Source organism: Taudactylus pleione, unplaced genomic scaffold (assembly GCF_031769625.1).
Source record: "Taudactylus pleione unplaced genomic scaffold, aTauple2 ptg000121l, whole genome shotgun sequence".
NCBI classification, from domain to species: domain Eukaryota; kingdom Metazoa; phylum Chordata; class Amphibia; order Anura; family Myobatrachidae; genus Taudactylus; species Taudactylus pleione.
The window spans coordinates 568,635-577,945 of NW_028284523.1; positions in this window are offsets into that span (position 1 = coordinate 568,635).

Genomic DNA, 9,311 nt, shown 5'->3' on the forward strand with positions numbered 1-9,311 from the left:
ACCAGGACCCTAGCTGTTAATATAGTACTAGGTCTCTTTGGGCTTTTATGCTTACCCCTAATCTTCACGCCAAACCTCTCATGAACTTACTGGGCCTATCGCTGTATGTGGAAAAATCCCTATAATATGCGTAAAAAGGAAACAATATGCTCACCAGATCCGGCAGAGGAAGGCCTGGCCATGAATGATTGCCTGCGAACGCTTGTCCCTCGATGCGCGGTGCGCCCACCACGACTTGATTCCCTTCTGGACAGCCAAAGTCGCTTCCTGCGGAACCCTAGAAAACTCAGAGACGGCAACCTGAGGACTTGAAATAATAACACGTGAGGTGGAAGCATGGGGTGTGACCTGATCAGGATGGTGGAAACGGTGGTGGCGGGCAGGGGGATTTGTATAACAGCGGTGCCACGCAGTGGTGCCTGCAAATGCTGGTAAAATTAGGGCTAATTGTGGAATGGGGACAGGCAGGGAAAAAACCTGCGGACTTGATGTATTGCAGGGGGGGTAAGGTAAAGGGGGGTAGAGGCTGCGCAGCTGCTGGGAAATGGGGAGCGACCGGCGTGACAATGGGTGAGGGCTGGGAACAGTCTGCGGGAGCATGTTCAGCACCACGTTGTAACTTGCAATACGTTGCCTGAGCGGGAGGGGAGAGGTATGGGACTGGCCGAAGGTGAGAGGGGGAACTGGGAATTGAAGCCCTGGCGGCACACTAAGAGACCTGAGAGACCAAAAGGCCTGCCGTCCTGGGGCCAATGCTGTGTTGTAGTGAAGGCACTGGGGGTGGGGGGGCGCCAGTGCTTAATGCGGTGGGGGATGGTGGGTTAACAGCAGAGGCCATCATGACGCTATCTGCTGCTGGCCAGGGCTAAAATGGCTGCTGGGATTTTGTGGGCGGGGCCAGGCTGTAGGGTAGATTGCGGCCCCCTGCTGGGACAGGGGGAGATGCGCGGCCCGGCGGGGGGGGCCCGGGTGACTTGTGAAGCCCCCCTGTGAGCTGGCGCAGTGAAGGGGTTGACAGCTGCGGAGCCGGGGTTCCCGGCATGCGTGCAAGGGGGAGGCAGGCGCGGCATAGCATCCTGCTATTAGCCGCTTATCACGGCTGTAGGAGCCGGGCAGCAATGTTAAGGGGTCTGACCCTTCATTGAGCGGCACGGTGGGCGAGGGGGGGGGCATGGTGAAGTGGAGGACGCTGGGTTTGGAGACAGGGGATAAAAGCCTGCTTGCTAAATGCACGGGTGTAAGGACACAGGGGGGATAGGATGGATGCATAAAAGGGAGTAACTTCTGAATTACAGTGGGAGCTTAGCGCAGCAAACTGTATTGTAAAAGGTGATACTCAGCCCAGCCTGGTTCCAAAACTGGAAAAGAGGAAGATTGCTCCTCTTCCAGACTATTTGTAATGAATATTAGGGGCCTTGCCCCTTATTACTGCCATGGGCTACTATTTTGATGGGCACATTCCTGGCTACGCCCCCTCCTCTCCTTTAACCCCTAGTGAACTAGCAATATTCCATCACTAACAGGGTGCTTATCTATCCTCAAACTTATTCAAGTATTCGGATCTATTTAAATTCATCACTTACGCAGCCTCCATAGTTTCTATGGGGGCTGTTTTACAAATAAAAACAGCGGATGGAAGCCGATATCTCCAATTCCTACTGCGGTCCCCCATACATTCAGCGGATACTTAATATTTGTGAGTATCCTGCTTTGATAACTAGGCCTCAAAAAGTGTTTAAAAGAGCTAAGCTGATTGCGCATGAATATTGGGAGAAGAGGATATACTAATACTAAATAGAGCTATTCATTTACGTCTCTAACATGATATAATCGTGTTGAAAACATAAACTGGCTGTACAAGTATTGATATGTATACAATCTGCATGCTTTGATGTGTAACCAGTTACTGTGACTGTACATCATTTTTATTGTGTCATCTGTCTGTGATAAACAAGTGATATTAATAATTGTGATATCTCCAGAAAGGATGTGAAACTTGTCAGCCAGCAAATGAGTCAGAGGAAGACGAGTAGTTCTGATAAATTAATGGCTGTGCCAACATTTATTTCAAATTGGATTTTAAAGAATAAGGATTTTCTAATCTAGCAGACATTATTAATAGTAGAGTCACTGTAATCGTTGACTTACTTGGACAACCAGCAAAATTATAATGACTGCACTGAATAATAGAAACATGCTTAGGCAAACAAGTGAAAATTCCACTCCTAGTGGAAAAGCATAACATTTCTCATAGTCACTCATCTCTAACATTTCTCATAGTCACTCATCTCTACAGGGACTTCGTTTTTCATTTTTAAAAGCATGTAGGAGATATTGCTCTTTAATGTGTACTTGTGACAGGGCTGCCATCAGAAATTGTGAAGCCTGGGACTGACAAAATAGCAGGGCCCCCCTCTGTGTTCCTGTAACTTCTGCCCCACAGTGTCTCTCCACCCCCACATCTCTCTCTGTTTGTTTTTTGTACACTCCTCATCCACACCCTCCCACTTATATATTTTAGCATTTTGTGTTCCAAGCCCCACCCCATCATTTATATATTTATTGCATTTTTGCCTTCCCCCACACACTCCTTCTTTTTTTACTTACCTGATATTCAGTTTCTTCCTATCCTCCTCTTCTGATCACTGCTGGGGCTCGGCTCCAGCTGAGCAGGGAGATGCATGTTTGCTCCTCTTGTAGGCTGCTTTTCTTCTAACTGGTGTATGAGATGTTAGGACGTCACAACATCCTAACGTCTCACTCCCCTCAGCATCAGAGTGCGCCGACGTAGGAGGAGTGACTCAGGGAGGCAGAGACAGCCGGACGCGCTGCTCACGAATACATGGCGGCAGGAGCCTGGAACCTCTAGCGCAGCAGTGGCCAAACAGCCGGGGAGTGGAGCCCTTAAGTCTCTGCTGGCGGCCCTTCTACTAACAAAATTGTACTGCCCCGGGAGGCAGATATCACCGTGGCCCCTGGGCTGGCCTTTGGGTAGGAGCCAGGTGTGGGTCCCCTCTCTGTCCAGGTCCGGCAGTACCCCCTGATGGCGGCCCTGTTTGCCGACTTATTAAATCTCATCTTTGGGAGAGGCCCGAAGAGGAGACGCAGCCGGCCGCTTCAGGGGGCGGGGCCAGGCTTGCCATGTCATTAGGCCCCACATGGGACAGCGGTAGCGAACGCGCGGGGGGGGTTGCGCTGACACAGACTTACCGCAGCTGTAGGCAATGCTGCACATGCGCTGATTTTGTGAGAGTAATGGCACATGCACAGCACTGATTACAGCTGCGGTAAGTTAGATTAGATAGGGAAAAGTATCTATTTCCTAAGAAGCTGTCATCGCAAAAATTAGCTTTTCGGAATAGATAGTTATGGAGAGAGGGAATGATGAATTCCTCTAGTAATTAGGTAGAACTCCATGTGAGTTCTAAACCTAATTACCTCCAATGATTTTTTAGTCATGATAAATAGGCCCCCTGGTCACAGATACAACACCCAATATATGTCTACTACACACCTGTCCAATTTTGCTTCAGATTTCAGATATACATTTGTTAAAAACAATCTGTAAAAGGATTGTGTCGGGGGCGTGGCCTGACAGCTGATGTGAGGTGCCGAAGCTCCTGAGAAAGTGGTGTTTAAAACACCTAAAGTTAGGTCTCCTGGAGCCAGAATTGAACCCGCGGAACCCCGCAAGTACCCCCTTAGATGGCGGGCGGGGGGGCGGTGGTTGCTGTGGAGTCGGGGGGATAATATATCCCCTCATGGATTGTGGCCTGCTGTCCTCTGCTAAGCCGGGACATACATTAGGCAGAGCGCCGGAGCTTTCTTGATAGCGCTCCCGCGAGTACCGGGTGTCGCAGCTGGTGCCCAAATCCCCACTATCAAGCACCTCCTCCTGTGGCAGTAAAGACGGCTTACCTGCAGGATGCTGGGGATATCTGAAGCGCGGATCTGGATACGGCAGTCATGGCTCCCTGTTGATAGAGACGGCCGCAATCTTAGGTCTGGAAGCTGCAGGCTCATGTACAGCAGCAGCTGCTGAGTCTGGTGTGAGACAGATAAGTGGCAAGCCTATACTATCCAGCTACTCTCCTGTTTCCCCCTGATTAATATACATCTGGAGGAAGGTGGGCTGCTTGGTTTCTTTATTTTGTCAATAGCAGCCATGTGACTCTGCATCAATGGAATAATATTCCTTATGTCCTCTGTCACCCCTTTTAATATTTTTTTCTATTTCTGATCTACCCATCTTTAATGATAATTGGGCTCTCATCTATGTGATATTCTAATATTTTTTCTGAGTTTGTGGAGACCCCTCAATGGACAGATCTAACTCCACTGTTCCCCAATCTAGACAAACACAAGATTTCTCCAAGGGGTTCCAACAACTATTAGCAGAATATGACCTATTTGAGAGCGAAGCATCCCAGTTAGAGATAACTCATTCTACTCCCATGTACACAGGCTGTATTCGAGAACTGACCTAGCATTGGCTGACAAATGGACCTTATCTTCGATTAGGAGAACATCCATTTTACCCATGACATGGTCTGACCATTCTCCCCTGATGGGATGTTGGGACCAGAAGAGTGATTCCGGGATCTTGGAGACTGGGCCGCAATAGTCTGTCTCAGCCAGAGTCTCATCAAGCTATTGAAGAATCCCTTTCCACTTTTCGAAATTCTAATAGCCCTGCAGAGACATCCGTGTTTAATTTTTGGTGCTCGTTAAAGGCCGTCATTAGAGGCTCGGCTATCCAGGTAGCAGCTAGACTTAAAAGAGAATCTAGGAAAATACATGCTCAGGCTGTAGCCACTGTAGTCACTTTGGAAGATGCTGTCGAAGCTGGATAATTGGCTGAGACAAGATCAGTTTAAAATTGAATCGCAGCGACGCCATTTTGCGACTGGCCGCAAGACGCCATCTTGGAAATGAAATCACAAGACACCATTTTGTGAATGGCCGCCCAAGTGCCATTTTAGATAAACTCACACTTGAGTACATGTGGCGATATTACTATTAGCATCATGCGACTGTAGTTTTCACCATTTCTCATACACACATTAATACGCATAATTGCGCTATTAACTAGTCGCATATTAGCGAATTCATAAGATCCTGTATGAAAACGCTGAATATTAGCTTCATGCACACATCTGCCCTAAGTTAACTAGCATCATTACATCAAACCTCGCATATTCACACATTACATATTCACATACAAGGTTCCATAAGCTTTAAGGTATAAGATTCAAGTATGCTCATTTATTATAATTGCTGTGAAATAAAGATTATTTGGTAACTAAGGTTTTATACGTGATAAGTAAGCCATGTTTGGTATTGTACTGATGCGTACTCTTTCAACAGTATTCCTGTAAGATCGATGTAGAGATCACAACATGCATTCTCAATTTATGGACCGCAGAGACTTCAAGCAACAAAATGTACATTATATGACCAACTGTTAGGATTTGCATGAGGCGGGAAACCAGAGACCACCAGTTGTTAGAGGCTGGACTGTGTCAACCTGTTAGATGCCCTGTGACATATTCCCTCTCCTTTAGGACCAATGGTATTAGCAACAAACTTCTCTATTGTGTTGTCTATTTCTGGGGGGGGTATAAATATGTGTGCTCTGACCCTGGGTTTGGAGTCTTCATGCTGAATGCTGATTGACAGGGATTTCTTGCTGATGCCTACATCTGGTCCAGCTGTGTATGTATAACTGTACTTGGGTCTGTATAATTCCTTTGCGCTAAATTGTACTTAGATCATAGCGTGTAACTGACTGTACTTTTTCTGAAATAATACTTTGTGCTTTGGAACCACAAGTTCTAGGTCTGGAGTCTTTATTTACTGTATGACTGCGTACGCAAAATAGCGTCATCCTTAGAGGTTCATAGGCAGGATATCAGAAAGTATAGGCAGGAGTGTATAGAGGTTCTAAAGCAGTATCGTTAGTTGGGGGCTCGTAGTGAAGTCACTTACCTACTCACACGGCACATACGGTTATCGATATCTCACCAATGGGTGGAGTGGCCACATGCAGGGTTTACCTGCAACCGCTCGCTGCTGAGAAATCGCTACCCATTTTCGTGTGAGCCAGGGACGCTGACTAGAATCCAGGGACAAGAGACGAAAAAGTTTGTTTTCCTTTGTTGATAGAACCTAACATTTAAAGGGGTGCCGCAGTATTGAACACGTGGCTGAGTCGCAGTTTTGCGCACAGTAAAGACGCACTTTTGTGTACGCAGCTAAAGGTTGTCATACGGTTGTGTGGTAGTCGCATTATTGTGTATGCGACTGGTCGCACAATAGCGTATACGTACTTCCGGTTGTGCTGCCACGTGTTTAAACAAAGCTGTTGAGGTTTATATTCTTTATCAATTGCTATCAATATCTGGGTTAACGTGTATTTTTCTGCGCAGGAAAAAGTGTGTGACAGTGAGTATTTGTTGGTAGGGGTAACTTGTTCCCTAAAGTTAGTGGTACCGTATGACCTTTAAGGGCTAAGTGCTAGCAGCTCGGTAAGCAGCTTACCGTTCTATACATAGTAGCAGCTGTACATGTTGTCTTTGTTGTAGAGAGGTGCGTGGAAGTAGCCGACTTAAACTTTCATAGGTGTGGAAGTAGCCTTCTTAAATCTTATCCGGGTGTGTGGAGCTGCCTTCTTCAAATCTCCACAGGTGTGTGGGTGCAGCCGTTTAAATCGTCCACAGGTAAGTGAAACTATCTTTACTGTCTTTCACCAGTTTAAATCTTTATTGAAAAATGTAGGAGTTGTCTTGGAATGGGAGCCACGCAAACAATAGAGATATTAGACAATGATGTGCTGCTAATGGAAGCGCCGCTTGTATCGGCCCATCGTATTATGCATACTAAGTATGGTACTTATGCAATAAGGTATTGTGATGTATGGTTTAAAATGACGATGAAGAGTGTTAGACCGTTTCCCAGAATTGGTAGTTTTGATAAAGATGTATTAGATAATGTCCGGGACCACATCAGTCTGATGCGCTCCCAAGAGAAAAAGGTCAAATATTATGAATGTTTAAAGTTGTGGCAGCATGAAGGGGATGCGTGGCTTAAAAATGCGCAAGCGACGCAAACTAGGTGCAGAGGATAAACGGGACTATTAAAAATAAGTTGAGTAAAATCATGGCAGAGACTGGACTAGGATAGTCAGAAGCGTTACCTTTGGTCCTACATAGTATAAGGACCACTCCTAGACCCCCTCTAAATCTGTCCCCATTTGAAATACTGTTCGGTAGACAACCTCATTTGATTATATGTCCACAGGAAGACTTGAAGGGTAACAACAAGGTAACTGTAAAGTATCTTATATCAATGAGTAAACAGTAAAAACAACAGCAACAGAAACTGAAATTGTTGTCCAATGATATGCCTGGAACTAACTGTCATGATGTTGAACCAGGAGAATATGTTATGTTCAGAAATTTCTTGCGTTCAGGTTGTTTGACTGATCGGTGGGAAGGTCCATACCAGGTGCTACTGACAAGTACTACATCTTTGAAGGTGGCTGAGAGAGTTACCTTGGTCCATTCTACTCACTGCAAAAAGGTCAATCAACCAGTGGAGAAACAAGTCGGAGACAAGGCTGATAGCGTGGACCTGTCGCTCGTGAACTTGTTCTGGGAGGATTGATAAGGCTGTAGTGAGATACCTGAACTAAAAGAAATCTGCAGGTCTTGCTGTGGCAATGGATGGGCCTGCTGTGTTAATTTTCATATTCTCTTTTAGAGTGTTCACCATCCTGGTCAGTTCGGAAATGTCCAGTTTCTGTGAAGGGGGACCGATTGTGGAGAGGGGAGTTGATCGCAGTGCTGATGGTATGGAGTCAGAAGGAGTACAATGCCAATCAGGGGAGTGTCTGACCAATCTTAGTACTGTTATTGTTAAGAGAGCTGTAATTCCGGATACTCAGGGACGGTGTGGAGGTTTATCGTCTGAAGATTCCTGTATTTGTGAGCTTTGTGGGTCCCTAGTTGATGAGAACTGTATCCAACGGTGCCAGCCTAAATATAACCCATACTGGGGTGGGTATCCTTTAGAGGATTATCATAGCATGGTAGGCAAAGTGTTAAATAAAACTGATTGCTGGGTGTGTTCACATGTGCCACAGGGACTGCATAATGTAGGGTTGGTGCCATTTCCACTGAATATCACAGAAATTTTAGAATTACAAAAAGGGAAAACATTGGATGGAAACTTCCTCTCATCCAAACCACCTCATTTCAAACTCTATCAATTCCAAGTAGATAGATCACTTTTGTGTTTAAACATAACCAACCTCAATAAACCCAGGAGTTGGGAAGTGACAGGGAATAATCAGACGATGACCTTCTCACAAAGAGCTGATAATGAGTCCATAAACCATGATCTGTTACGCTCAATTAAATCTAGTGGGAAACATTTTAGGTACCGGTATACATTGAGTTCCACCAAAGAAATTATTGGTAAGGTGCCAGATGGTTATTGTGCTAAAATAATACAGCCAGAGACTTGCATGAACCAGATGGAAGACCCAGAAATAGGATTGTTTGCAAGGGAAATGTGCTTAATGATAATGATGCATACCATTCCTTATGTTCTCCCTGATAATGTATATTTTATATGTGGAAGAAAAGCGTATAAGTGGCTTTCCCCCGAGTTCCGAAGGTTTGTGTTACCTGGGAAGAGTAGTCACAGAAGTTATGACCCTCACACATGTTGAAATGCTTGGTATACATAAAAACACACCATCACCATATCTTCACACGCAATATGAACACAGAGGCAAACGAAATATGATACTTGGTGACGTGCATAAAGCCACTCAGTTAATTAGTGAGACAACTGGTTTTCAAGTTTTAGTCGCATTGGATCCCACCAGGATCGCTCGGGGTACATTAAATTTTAGATATATTCAGGAACTTGCTAAATTGATAGATAATATCACCGAGATGTACGATGACACATTCAGGTATACAGGGAGAGAATTGCAAGTGTACAAGAAAGAACTGGTGCAACACAGGCTAGTGTTAAATTATTTAACTGCTGTTACTGGAGGGTATTGCGTAACATTGGCCACCCAATTTTGAGTAAAATGTTGCACCTATGTCACCAATGATACCAGCGACCCCAAGGAGGTGATAGACCGAAAGATGGATGAAATTCTGCAGCTAAAATGGGAATTTCGTAAGAACCATAATGCTTCAGTGGCTGAAGTAGGGGAGAAGATAGAAGGATGGGTTTCATGGCTGAACCCAGTGAAATGGTTCTCAGGCCTAGGGGAATGGGTCCAGGAAGTG